The sequence below is a fragment of the Rattus norvegicus genome, chromosome Y (genome assembly GCF_021556685.1).
Source record: "Rattus norvegicus strain SHRSP/BbbUtx chromosome Y, alternate assembly SHRSP_T2T, whole genome shotgun sequence".
In the NCBI taxonomy this organism is placed as follows: Eukaryota; Metazoa; Chordata; class Mammalia; order Rodentia; family Muridae; genus Rattus; species Rattus norvegicus.
In genome coordinates this window covers 44,658,253-44,673,288 of record NC_141555.1, presented here as the reverse complement: position 1 = coordinate 44,673,288, position 15,036 = coordinate 44,658,253, and positions in this window count along the sequence as shown.

The window sequence follows — 15,036 nt, the reverse complement described above, 5'->3', positions numbered from 1 at the left end:
ACAGAGCAACAAAAAACCAAAATTAAGCAAAAATCACAGTGCCAGATGTGGGATGTCTTCCTGAAAGTTGCTGACCAGCGAGATCCCAAAAGCCCTTACAACTTTACAGGTTGTTGCCATTGTTCTTTGTAGCTTTCCAGAACTTGATGATAAGACCCTATTTCTGAGGATACTGAATCCTTTTGGTAACGGGTCACAGAAGGGTCAATCTGAAGTTGAGGTGGAAGCATCCTCTATAATGGCTAGCATTCCTGGTTAAAGAAAGTGCTATGTAGGTTTCCACGGGAGAAAATCAAATACAACCTTACTCAGAGGTGAACAATTCAATCTAAAATATCAGGCAAGATGGGCCCCTAATGTGTTAGTGGCATCACAGTCATGGGAGTATCCAGTGGCTTTCCAATTGGATACAAGGCATATTCCACATGAGGGAATACCTACCAGGTTCTGTAACCTTCTCAAGAACCTATTGTGAGGGTGATATAGACCCTACAAAAGAGCCTACATTGTCAAACTTCCTTCCAAATGTCCATATTTGTATCTATAGATCAGCATTTCACTCATCTCTCATCAGAGAAGCCTCTGACTTCCATGGGCAGAGATTTACAACTGGACAAAGTGCTGGGAATCAGTGGTGTTGAACTGTTCAGGTGGAAATAAGACAGTTAAGACTTCTCCTCCACAGCTCAGAGAACATCATGAAATAGTGGGTAGAAGGAATATAAGAACCAGAAGATGGGAAAGTGGACAACAAAAGGATATCTTTTAGATTGGACCTAGTCATTGAACTCTTAAACTGATGGCGGCTATGGTCATCGGCACAAAACTGGGCCCCTCAACACTACATTAAAGAAGGGAGAGGCCATAAAAACCCTTCTGTCCCTTAGCAATCAACATTTATTGTAGGAGGTGTTCTATCCTGCAGGCTTAGATCTTTCAAGACCTACTTTAGTAAGAGTTCTTAAACCCTTTACATGTTGTCCTTGGTCATGGTGTCTCTTCTCAACACTGGAAACCTAATTAAGATTCCAGATTGGATAGTTCATTGGATTGCTCATATGCCCTTGGCACCATCACTCTTTTATCTTTGGCAATGGCCCAACCCAATCTCTATCCAGTCCAGTGTGTTCCTCCAGTCTTGGTTCTCACAGGAGTCCCCTATACAAGGCATTTTTGCTCAGAGTCTCCTGGTGTCTACAATACCACCAGCCATGGCATCCTATTCATTGATAGGGTGAAGTCTAATCTCGAGGACGGGGACCAAGTCTCCAATGTGGTTTTGTAGAGTAGCAAAGCATCTCCAGGGACAGGGCACATATACTGGGGTTTAGAGAGACTGCTCAGCCATGAAGAACACTTGTTACTCTTGCAGAGGACTCAGGTTCTATTCCTAGCATCCATATAATGGCTCACAGTTGAACTGTTAGCCAGTTTCAGGAGATTTATGCCCTACTTTGGCTTCTTCAGACATCAGGCAGGCACATGGTGCACACAGTTCTGTGTAGCCAGAACATTCACACATTCAATAATATGAACACATCTGATTTTTAAAAGGTATGAGCTTTGGATTATGGGCATGGGTGATGCTGAGCATGGATCCCAACAGCTATCTTTTAAGGGGAGGAGGGACACCAGGAGTTTGGAACCCGGTGGCTGTAGTTGATGGAGCACAGTATGGTCACATCAGTATAATACCTCCTGGTTTGGAAGTGCTCATCTCAGGGCTCTGATGGTGCCCATGAGGCAGAGGTCTCAGCACTGAGCTTTGGAACAGTCAGCATGGGGGAAAGCTTCAGGTAAATGACTATGTCTTTCTTCAAATACAATGAAAGAGGTTCTTTTCCCCATGTTTTCTGTCATCATAGAGTTCTAAAAACCTCTGTGGTCCAGATGAACTTAATTTGAAAGTCATTACAATGGAGATGGGGGTGTGAGCTGACCATTCATTAAGGAAATATTTGATGAGGCAAGAAAAAATTGCCAGAGTTAATATTATAAACAGGATTAATGTGCAGGGTGGCTCCAAAAATTCATAAAATAAAATAACAACACAACACGCAGGCCCTCCTCTCTGTTGGCCTGACAGGCTTCTGACAGTGTGTCCTGATTTGTTTGTGTTAAATGGTAGAGGCTCTAGGCTTGCCTACATGGCCGATGTTGTCTCTCATCTGAACTTGACAGGATAACTTTATGTTTTTGTGTAAACACATTCCTAATGCCTTAATCGCTTTAGCTGATGTGGGCTCGGGTGTTTGCCAGCCTGTTAGGGATGAGGAGGCTTAATGCGTTTCTACTTTGAAAACAAAAACAACAAAAATGACAACAAAAGTGGCAGCAACAACACAACCCCAAAACAAACAAACAGAAAACCAAGTTCGTATTTTTTTTTAAACCACAACAATTTCATATTCACCAGAAAAGTAAACTGGAATTTATGTTGTCTGGTGGGTACTTGTTCCTCTCTCTAGAGCGCTTTTTTATTAGGGTTTCCAGAGAAACAGAAATGGTAGAAGGCATACACATTGTCTTACTTAGATTTCCATAGCTGTGAACAGACACCATAGGCAAGGTAACTCTCTTTTATTTTAAGTCTTGCTTTATTTTAATGACTGATCATGTGAGGCCACACTGAGGTCACTATGCACAGATATGAAGGAAACTTTATTTCTTGGTCTCTTCCTCTTTGGACAGAGTCTTGATGATCTCCTCCTTCTTGGCCTGGAGTTGCTCCTCCCATGCATTTTTGTGCTTCCCTGGTCTTAGACCTGCGAGCCTGAGCTTATCAGTCATGCCAGCTGTGGTGGTCAGCAGATCCTGCAGATCCTGTTCTTGTTTCCCCAACTGGCATTAGAAGCTTTCTCCACTCACATTTTGATGTGGGTTCAGTGGATCAAACCCAGGTCTTCATTCTTATGTGGGATCCTGGTTAATTTTCACTGACATCTTGATATAACTTAGAAGAGACTTGACATAGAGTCACCTGGGAAGAGAGAACCTAAACTGAAGAGCAGCCTCCATCAGATTGGCTTGTGTCCTAATGTGTGAGAGAGTGTCTCGACTGACATGTGATGATGCTGGGCTCATCCCACTGTGGGTGTCATCATTTCTAGGCCAGGGTGTCTTGCTTCATGAGAACGCCAACTTAGCAAGGGCAAGTGAGTAAAGCTGTGAGCAGTATTCCTTTGTAATTCTCTACTCGAGTTCCTGTCTGACTGCCCACAAAAGCTGATAAGCCAAGGTGCAAGCCAAAGAAATGTTTTCCTTCTACAAGTTGTTTTTGGCTAGAGTGCTTTATGACAACTCTAGAGAGGCAGACTATTACGTGAGGCAGACTATTTACTGACTTAGTGACCTGCTTCTTTGCAGTCATGCATTTTAAAAGAAAATCTGTCAGAATGGGCACCAAATGGCTGACTCTTTCTAGGGTGAATACAATAATCAGATTCCACAAAACTAGGATTTTATAAATTAATAAATAAATATAAATAGATATATAAATATATATATATCGTACATATATATATCATATATATATGTATATGTATGTGTATTGTTTATATATATATGTGTTTGTATGTATTGTGTGTATATATATGTACAGTATATTATATATATATAGTTAAAAGATATCACATGTGTGAAACTAAGTGCACACACACTAATATGTATATATATATATATATATTTATAAAATTATCAGTGCATTCCATGTATGTATGCTTATGTGTGCATGCATGCATGTGTGCACATGTTCTTGGTGTGCATATGCATGCGGATATATGTGTCATGCATGTCTGTATGCATGTAAGTGTATGTCTGTGTTGATGCTACTTAGTCTTGTACTCCACACCGTAACTGGCCTGCTTCTCAGTGTCACTTTAGATGGAGCTGATTGTCATCTCCTTCTGGTAGGAAATGATGGACTGAAAGTGAATACGATCATAGACTATAGACCCCAGCAGAGTTCATACACACAAAGTGGGAGTGGCTCTGTACTCAGTTAGAAGCAGGTACTCAGGTCTCTCACCTCTTGTCTATGAGCCAGAGAAGGACACATATCCTCTCTTCTCTCCTGCCCTGGTTTCCATGAAGTGTCCTCTTGCTGCTCCTCAGAATTGCTGGTAGAACGCTCCCTCACTTTTGCCACAAGAGAAAGACCTGCACCCGGAGAAGCCAAATCGGTCACAGAGGGTATCTGCTGCTACTGAATTCCAGGTTAACTCCAGCACTCCTCCTGATCACGTAAGAGAGCTATGCTGTCAGTTGTGGGGGTATAATTGATCGTTTCCACCTGCCTTGTAAACCTTCGGCCTTTATCTTTCTGGTCCAGGCTTCAGATAATGGACATACAGCGCGTTTTGCTACTACATTGCCCTGGGAGAGAGCAAAAAAAAATTAATAGATATTATTAAAAGGCTTTTAATCCATGAACACATAACCAGCTGAAATGGGCTGAAAGTGCCATGGTGAATGAACGAAGGATGTGTGAGGCATCTTCATCTAATAACCACCATTTGCCATAATAAAGATTTCAAGTCAAAGCCGATGAGTCAAGTTCTTTTCTTTAAATCTGCTTCTGCCAATAACCCCACATCTGTAACCCATTTTATTGCCATCTCTTCTACTGAGAGCGGAGGCAAAGGCTTTCTATTCTCCCCAATGTCCCAACAGACTCAGTACAGATTCCTTTGGGCTCTCCATGGAAGGGTAATTTTAAGGCTAAACCCGCAGGCACCGCTTGGTGGGGAGGTTGTTTGGGGTTCAATGTCCCCATTTGTGTGTCCAGCTTGAGCTCAGTTCTCACATCACATTCTCTTATCCGCGTTCTCGCCCACACAGAACCATTTCAGACAATGTTGTACCCAATGTTGCCTAGGTGGGGCTTCTGTTCTTTTCTTGTCTCCTGGGCTTCACGGAAAGTGTCTCACCCACAAGTCCCCTGAAATAATTGACAAGGTAAAGCACACCCTCGGGTGACCAGCAGGGGTTTTCAGAGATAACAGGCACAGTGGAAGAAATATAGGAAGATTTATTAAGTGATAAATAGTCCCAGGACTAAAAATATATGAAATTAATAGAAAGAAACCCAGCTTAAATAAAAATGCAGGCGTGCGCACACACATAGACACACAGTCCTTCTACACAAGGATACACAAACACTCAGGAGTTCACACTTCACAGACTTCACAGCTGGCTATACTTACTGTGGTAAAAACTGCCACCTATGTGATTATTAAACCGTGCCTTTGCCTCCTGGGCATCCAGCTCACTGATATTGCCTGGCATCCGTGGACTTACTGCCAATGGAATGGTCTGTGTATATGACTGGATTACGGGCAGCCTCCTCTCCAGGCCTTCGTGTTCTTTCTCCCCTCCTTTCTTGGCTAGCTCTGTGGGTTCGTAGGCTCAAAGTAGGGCAGAGCTATGGGGAAGGGGAAACCTGGGTCCCATGAGACAATGTGGAGCCATGTTAAGAAGGTAATTGCAGCCAGAGAGGAGGTCTGGCCCTAGCTAGGCAGCTGATATTTCAAAGGCTCTTGTCTGAGTCATTTATTGACTTCCTCTTCAGAGATAACTATACTCGTAGAAGCAATCCTCTCTATACACCACCAGCTGGAAAGGAGCTTTCTTTATTGAATTTCCACCATTCATTTTTCATTTTTGTAATGTATGCATCATGTGTACTCACGGTTGTGTGCACATGTTTGTGGAGGCTGAAAGACTGGTATCAGTCTCAGGGACACCACCCACATCATCTGAATCAAGGTCTCCCCTTGTCCTGGATCTCACCAGTTAGGCTAGATAGGCTGGCCTCTCTAGAATCAGGATCCACCTATCTCTATACATCAGCACCAGATTAATAATATACAGTGTGCAAACACACTCCAGCATTTCCTTCAAAGTAAGAGCCCGGACATATGGAGTACAAAGTTAAAATAATCAAGGAACTGGATAGATAGCTCAGATTTTAAGAGCACTGATTACTCTTCCTAGACATCCTGAGTTCAAATCCCAGAAACCACATCATGGCTCACAACCATCTGTAATGGGATCTGATGCCCTCTTCTGATGTGTCTGAAGATGGCTATAGTGTACTCATAAATAAAGTAAATAAAAAAAATGAATGCAGTGTCTTTATGGCTTTCATAGGGCTGCCTCCTTCTCTTCTCTTTCTTCTTTATCTTTTCCTCCTTGTCTTCTAAGTGTTACACATATATATATATATATATATATATATATATATATATATATATATATATATATACACACACATATATATATATATATATACATATATATATATATACATACACATATTTTGTGTAGGGGTGTTTTATTTGCATGCATGTATATTTACATTGGGCATGCCTGGAGCTCAGGGAAGCCAGCAGATGGTCTTCCCTGAAAGCGGAGTTACAGATGTGTGGGGGCTGCCATGTCAGTACAAGACATCAAACCTGAGTCCCCTGCAAGTGCAGCCAGTGCTTTTAGCTACTGAGCCATCTCTCCAGCCCACAGTGGGGTCTCATCCTTAATGGCAGAAGGGATCGTGGCCAGTCTTTCTGATCTGGTAGGAGGTGGATGCCAGCGTGATCATGAGAACTGCTGAATTAGAAAGGAAGGATGGGGTAGAAGGATCATTTCCTATATCCTTAAAGGAAAAGGCATCTAGGTTTATATTTACTGGAGAAATAGGGACGGCCTCATGCATACATCAGTCACCTATTAGAGTAAATGTCGACTGGATTGTCCTCTTCTCTGCTTTACAACACTAAAGTAAATGGCTCATAAAGTAGAAAGAAGTTCCCCCCACTCCTTTAACAGAAATAACTTAGACGTGCAAATGTTTTGACAATTAAATGGTAGGTAACGAGAGAAACTTGATGCCTGTTTTGACTGAAGGTTGACAAGGCTTTTGTAAGCATTTGAGTTGGGAACTGAGGTGGATGTTAAGATTTGTTACCTCTTTCCTCTGTCTGGTGTCTTTCACTGCTTGAGTGCCAGCAGTCTTATGAAAATCAGAGTGTGTTGTGGTTAAGTTGGGATAATAGGAGCTTAAAAATTTGTTAATGATTAGAAATTGGAGAAGGTGGAAGGTGGCCACTATATGTTTAATGAGATCTGGAATTTTCCTTGAGTTCTTTTACAATAAGATGCTGAGTTTTGTGCAGCAGGCTCAATGCTTCGCTGTAAGCAATACCGTAGTCCTCTCTGTCAGTTAGAAAACAAAAAAACGAAACAAAACACCACATGAGCAGCAGACAAGCTCCAAGACTGGGTCTTTTTATACAGCTCAGAACCCACCTGCCTAGGGAATGGTACTGCCCACAATGGGCTTGAACCTCCTAAGTCTGTGAAAAATCAAAGCAGTTCCTCGTAGACATGTCCACAGACTCACAAAACACTGGGCTGTGGTGCTGAGGCAGGGGCATTATTGAGATACTTGTGTTTCTTTCGTCTTGTGGCTCTCTTCTTTCTTTCTTGACTGAGAACCTTCTGTTCTAGGTGGGGGAAGGGAGACCAAACAGGAAATGTACTACAGAGTCCAGCTTAACTTCTGCCTCTGGTCCTCTTGTTGGCCCTGTAGGAAGCATTAAGTTCGTCCTCTCTTTCTGTTTCCACTGCTAAACATTATAACCACTGCGTCATTAGCAATCTTTCTTGTACATGGAATGAGGACAGAAGTCACTGTGTCATCTCCTAGGTAATGCAGACTGTCCTTCCTTCCCTTGAGCCTGCCCAGTTCACTGTGGCTTACAGTGATAGAAGAGTCAGAAGCTGCAAGCACAGGCTCCTGAGAATCTGTGAAGCATCATTCCACCCTGCTGCCTCATGGAGTCTGTTCTACTTTCCTTTCTGTGGCTGTGATAAAATGCTTGGATGGAAAGTAGTGTAGGGGAGAAAAATATTTTGACTTCAACTTTCAGGTCATGGAGGGGAGTCAGAGTAGGAACTACAAAAAGGTCTTGAGGCTGATGCCACCAAGGGACTCTACTTGTTGGCTTGCTCAAGCTCAACTAGCTTTCTTATACATCTCAGAATGGCCTGCCTAGGGAATGGTGCAGCCCACAGTGGGCTTGGCCCTCCTAAGTCAGTCAACAATCAATGCAATTCCTCATAGGCCTGTCCACAGACCGAAAGTATAACACAATAAGACATTTGCTAAGCCTTCCCTCACCTGTGTGTCTGTCTGTATCTCTGTCTGTCTGTCTTTCTCTCTCTTCAAATGATGCTGAGTTGATCGGAGGTTATAGTTAACCAGTTTATGCTAGCTGCAGCATGCATCTTGTTTTCTTGATTCTGTAGACTCATAAACGGTGCAGACATGTGCCCCATGGTGAATCATACCCGAGTCTCACCAGGAACTGATTTAGATGAGATTTTTGATTCAGGAGTGAGTCAGCACTCTAAAGTACTTTGCTATGAAAATGATAAGCGATTTGGATGCCAGAGGGTAGAATTGGATTGAGTTGTGTTCTCTTTAAAAAGATATTCTGACATCGGTTATGAAAATGGCATGGTGGGTTCCATGGGAAGGATCAGGAGACAAATTACTCTTTAGAAAGAACTTCATGAGGAAAAGGTCAGCACCACAGACAGCCATTACAGCCATGATCGGGACCTGAAGCAGCAGTGAAAAACCTCTGTCTCTGATGGGGAACTCCCTTAGCAAGATGGTTGCCAAAGGGAGCTGTTTTGTCCTCACTCTTTTGGCTTCAGTGTCTCAGCATGGCAGCAACTGCATTTGTTCTGGGAAAAGCGAGGTCTGACAGAGTCCTGGAAGGGGCCCTTCTGTACCTTACACACTCTGGAAGACCAGTCTTGGAGCTGGTCCTAGTTGGGCTCTGCTCCCTGCTGGGGACAGAGTCTACTGAGCGAGGTGGGAGACTTGAAACCTAATCCCCCATCAATTGTTTTAGACTTGTTTACTTTTTCTCATGCATCTCTTTAGAACAGGCCTATTTATCAAGGACCACTGGTCTGTGTAATTCATCAGCTAAGTAAAATGCTCAAATGGCTTTCTTTCAGTCTAGCAGGATTTTAAATGGTGGTTATTTAAATACAGGCTACTCTTCAGATGGACAGATAAGCTTAATAGAGCATTTTATTTAGTGGGGTAATGACACCAGAGGCACAGCAGATGTGTGTGTGTGTGTGTGTGTGTGTGTGTGTGTGTGTCTGTGTGTGTGTGTGTATGGTGACAGCAGTAACACTGTCAATTTCACCCTATCTACTCTTCAGGTTTGACGCTAACTTGGAAATTTTTGTGTGACTTCAACCTCTCCCCTACACCTTTGCCTCCTTCTCTTTCCCTCATACTTCTCTCCATTTCTCCATCCTCCAGGGAGGGACACCAGCTTTCAGTTCACAGGGTAAGAAAGCCCAAGTCTTGAAGATGCAGTTAGTCTTCTCTGTAACTCACAGGCTGCAATCAGAACATGTCCACCTCTGAATTAGTTATCCTGATAAAAGAGATACTCTGTTCTGGGTGCAAGCACAGAGCCATGTGGAGGTGGAACCGTTTTTGTGAGAGAATATCCCTTGGGACACTGAGAAACACACACAGCAGAAAGCATGGCATGAAGGATGCAATAGACCATATCCTGATGGGGATTGGGAAGATAACTCAGTGGGGAAGAGCCTTTGCTTTGCAAGACTGAACAGTTCATATTCTCTCTGCACCTTTGTAAACTCTAGGCATGGCTAATCCTGTCTTCAACATTGTAGGGTGGAGGTAATTTACTCTTTAGAAAGAACTTTATGAGGAAAAGGTCAGCACCACAGACAGGCATTACAGCCATGATCAGGACCTGAAGCAGCAGTGAAAAACCTCTGGCTCTGATGGGGAACTCGCTTAGCAGAGATGGTTGCCAAAGGGAGCTGTTTTGTCCTTACTCTTTCGATTGCCAAGAGCATCCTGGCCAGCCACACAAGTCAAAATAGTGGGCTGTGGTTCATTGAAAGGCGGAGAATAGTGAGGAAGAGAATGCACATTCTACTCATCTCTGCACGTATGTACACTTGTATGTGCCCTCACACTTGTGAAAAGGCACTCAACTCATACACACACATGAATCCCCCAACCACACCCCTGTCAAAACCTGAGTTCAGCCGCTCTATTACCTATGTGTCTTAGTATTATAGCAACACGAAATTTTACATTCTCCTTGTCTTGTAATCCCCATTTTCTGTTCAGTTTACAAACACAAGAAACTAAACTTATGATTTCCCAGCCTCGGTATGGTGTGTCATAGCTTTTGGTCTTTCTGGAAAGGAATTTGTCTATCAACAGAGGGACTTCAACAGAGGAGCTTTGCAACTTAACCTCAGTGACATGGAGCCATTTGAGGGTTTTAACCGGGTGACTGGCGTCCTCATTTTTCCTTGTGAGAAATAGATTGGACAGAATGCATAACATCACTCGGTTACAGGATGAACAACACATCAGAGCCTGGGAACAGTAAACTTGAAAGACCCCCAGACTTGGGGAGACTCTCGCTCCAGTCACGGGTTGGGGTACCCTCAGGAAACACGAGAAGCTGGTCTTGATGTAATCAACAAGAGGCAGTTTTATTTACGAGATCTTGGGCTGACACGTATCTCACACAGGAGATTGAGTCAAGCCCTGAGCCTCTCTAGGCAGGAGCTTATATAGGGAAAACCAGGGGTTTCGTGTGGATACACATAATTGGCTAATACAAAGGGTGCACAGTTACTTTTGGCACGGAATAACGTCAACAAAGCATACGTGTAATCTAGGATCTCAGCAATGTGGGCAGGGCAACTCATCTCACTGCAGCAGGGGGATGACCCATCCTCAGGGAGTGAAGGAAGGGGAGGGGATGGCTCCAGATGGCCAGTGTCCTTGGGAGCTGATAGTCGGGCCAGTGAGCCCTACCTCAATTTTTTTTAGGCATAGCCAGACTTTGTTCATGACTAACTTTTAGAAATTTTAACCCTTCAAACTGATGTCACTGAGGTTTTGTGTCTGTGGTGTATGTTAAAACAGTGGATCTGAGAGAGAGAGATAGAGAGAGAGAAAGAGAAAGAGAGAGAGAGAGAGAGAGAGAGAGAGAATGAGCTTGATCTTAAAATATTTGTTCAATGAATAATATGATCAGTATATTACACCTCATACTTCAAATGTATACAGTCTCCATTTGTCAAGCATACTCGATAAATCTCAAAAAGAAAGGTAAAGGGGATTTGGGACAGAAAGTTCTGGAAGGGGCTAGGGAGACAGTCTAGCAGTTAAGTACTCGCTCCTCAGAAACTTACATAGATGCCCCATGGATGTGGAGACCATCCTATAATTCCACCTAGGAAGGCAGAGGCATGATGCCCAGAGCAAGCTGTCTGGAAAGATGACCCATACCAAGAGGAGCTTTGCCTGTGAGTGAGAGTTGCTGCCACAGTGAACAAGACAGACAAGACATTAAGGATATTTCCTGAATGTACCTTGGTCTTCCACATGTGTGTGCATGCTCATGTGTTAACTGGGTGACTAATTATTTCTCTCTCTCTCTTTCTCTCTCCATTTCTCTCTCTCTAACTCTCTCTGTCACACACACAGAGTCTCTCTTACACCCACACCCACCCACACACACACACACACACACACACACACACACACACAAATACAAACACAAACACTGAACAAAAAAGTTATGTTCTGGAAGAGGGATGACCAGACTGGATGGATAAAATCAGAAATAACAAATTGTGTTGGAACTCGCTGTGAAGGAAGAGGGGGACCAGAGGGAGAGTTGTGAGTGTGGCTGCATGCTTGTGCCTAAGTATAAGGCCATATAAACCCAGTGTCACCTCCTCCAGGATCCCAAAGCCATAGCTCTAGCTGAGGTATAGTTAGTCAGTAATGTCCACTGTATGTGTATGTGTGTGTGTGTGTGTGTTGTGTGTGTGGTGTGGTGTGTGTGTGTGTGTCTGTGTCTCTGTGTGTGTGGTCACTTTTGTGAGTGAATGTGTCCACAAGCCCATGCTCATCAGTTCGCGATCCTGAAAGTGCTTTAGCGTCATCTTAAGTCATCACAGCTCTCAGTGCCTGAGGTTAACTGATGTCCAGAAAGCATCTTAGTTGGGCTGACTAATGTTTCATTACATTACAAGGACATTTTCTACTGTAGATAAAATAAACACATATATTTTAGAATAGACAGAGACTTGAAAAATGGAAGTGGAATAAATATCACTACCGACTTTGCATTAAAAAACACATTTATTTAGAAATCTCTAGGAAAGTTGAAGTTTCCCATATAACCTACACATGATTCCCATATATTAGCATCTTACACAATCATAAGAAAATAATCACACTGTAGATTCGAATCCACACTGTATTTAGAAGCTAAGTGTCCTGTAAATGTATTAAAGTTTTTTTTTTTTCTCACTTTGGGTGGTACCTTTCCCTTACGTTTCCCCTAGCCTTTGAAGGTTGTCAAGGTATGAATGGCCCGTTTTCCAGGCTCTTTGCTTATGATCCACCTGTCTGGTCTACTGAGCCTGTGTACCCTATCCTGTAGGTCCTCTATCTCTGATGATACCCTCACCCTTGTGTATTGATGCTTTTGAACTCTGATTTACAATTTTTCTTGTGCAGCCTTAGGGAAGTTTGGCACCAACTGATTTCATTCAGCCTGTGCTATTTAACAGATAAATATCCGCTGAACTTTAAAATATTCATTTGAATAATTTTATTTTATATAGATAGTATTATGATCTGGTGTGGAGTTCAAATATTTCACACCAAGGAACTGAATTTAGGACATTGTGTAACCTTTTAAAAACCATTCTCGGGTTTAAATTTTGGTGTGTGTGTGTGTGTGTGTGTGTGTGTGTGTGTGTGTGTGTGTGTGTTTGTGTGTTCATATGTTTCACAGTGTCTAGGATGCCATCTACAAAATCTGCACAGATAAATCCCAGAATAGTCGGGTGGAAAGTCTTGAAGCTCCCCTCCCCCTACTGAGGAACTAATGGCAACTGATGACTACAGGTCAGAGGGCCCATTTTCTTAATGGATTTGGCCCCTGACGGCTGTCCATGCTCCACTGGATGTTTGTACTCACCCCCACATATCTAGTCAGCAATAAATGGACTCAGACGTTTCTATTAAAATGCAAGTGGTATTAGGATGGAGGAAAGGGGAGGGATTTGAGGGGAGGGGATGGGGATGGATTCGCTCAAACACATTATGTGAATGTACCAAGTTTTTAAGGAAAAAAATAAAACAAAGTAAATAAATAAATAAATCTGCTCATGTGTGCACAGGTGCATGGGTTTATGTGTGTGTGGGGGGGGGTTGCAGCACTGTGCTACAAGAGGATACCATGCAGTATCTTTCTCTATGTCTCTCTGCGATTTTCTTTTGATGTACTTCGGTGGTGTGAATATGCTTGGCCCATGGTAAGTACCACTAATAGGAGGTGTGGCCTTGTTGGAGAAAGTTTGTCACTGTGTAGGCCAGCTCTGAGGGCTCCTAGTATTCAAACTCTGCCCAATGAGGTAGATTTGATGCTCTTCCTGGCTGCCTGTGGCTACAAGTCTCTTTCTGGGCTGCCTTTGGATTTAGATATAGAACACTCTCCAGCACCATGTATACCAGGACACTGCCATGCTTCCCACCATGATGATAATGGACTGAACCTCTGAAACAGTAAGTCAGCCCTAATTAAATATTTCCTTTATTAAGAGTTGCCTTGTTCATGGTGTCTCCTCACAGAAATGTAACCCTAACTAAGACAGGTGGTGTCATTGCCTGATCCCAAATTCTCAAAATTTCCTCCGGGCTGGAAGCCTGCAGACCTTAATGATTCTGTTCCCCATTCCTGTCCCTGGGGTTACAGGTTTCCCCTGCCTGTTTCATGATGAATGGGATCTGAGTTCAGTTCTGCCTAGGCAGCAAGCGGTTTCACCCACCGATCCTCCTAAGTCCCATCATGTGGTTTTTAAGGGTTACCAAATGATTATGGTCAACATGCAAACACAAATTATAGATGGCAAGTGCATCTTGACCCCACCTTGTTTCGGTATATTTGAGTTGTTTCAGTGTCTTAATTTCACCTTTTTTCGGTATATTTGAGTTGTTTCAGTGTCTTGATTTCACCTTGTTTCATTATATTTGAGTTGTTTCAGTGTATTTGAATGATTGCTGAGGATTGGGAGACTTAGCGCGAGATAGGAAAGAGAAAGTGAGGATGCAAAGATCTATTGGATCACTGCCACTATCCCTTGCATTCAACATTTCATATTTAAAAACAACAACAACCACTACCATCGACAATAGTCAACAACAAGGCATGCATGCAACAGACAGGCAGAGAAGACACTAAAGGGCATTACATACTTGTAACCTCACTTTCTCCGCTAAAGCCTCATGTATTGAGCTGATGGATTTTGTGGTCAAACCCTGATTATTAATCCCTAGATGGGAGACCCATAACACCGAGATGAATGACACCATGGTCGATGGGATAGTCAGAGCTTGAGATTTTCTTTCCTTGTAAAATTAACCCAGGTGGGAACTAATAACGACAGCTCACATATAAAAATAAAAGAGCCTTTCAAACTGACTTTTGGAATTGTTAATATATATCCCAGTTCTTTGCATTTTTTTTTCATTAATGTGTTGTTTTCAGCACCATGCTTGCTACATAGAAAACTGCATTTTCTACACTATGTATCTTTTGGGGTGCACTCTGTAAGCTAAAGACTAAATCAATCCATATCAAAGGGTTCTTCCCTGTCCTGTTTACAGAACTGAAATTAAACTGTTTTCATAAAGCATTTCCCAGTAGCCTCGCTCCTTGTTGTTAGGGCTTGAGTGTGAAATTTCCCCAGGGTCTCATCTGTGGGAACACTTTGTGTCAAGCTGATGGCACTGTCTAGGAAGGTGGAGGAATCTTTCAGGATGTGCCCTAGCAGAAGTAGGTCACTGGGGCAAGAAGGAGGGAGCTGGCTGGTTCAGACTGAACTCTTGGATGCCTGATCCACCCAAATATAAACAGGGCTCATGCAAGT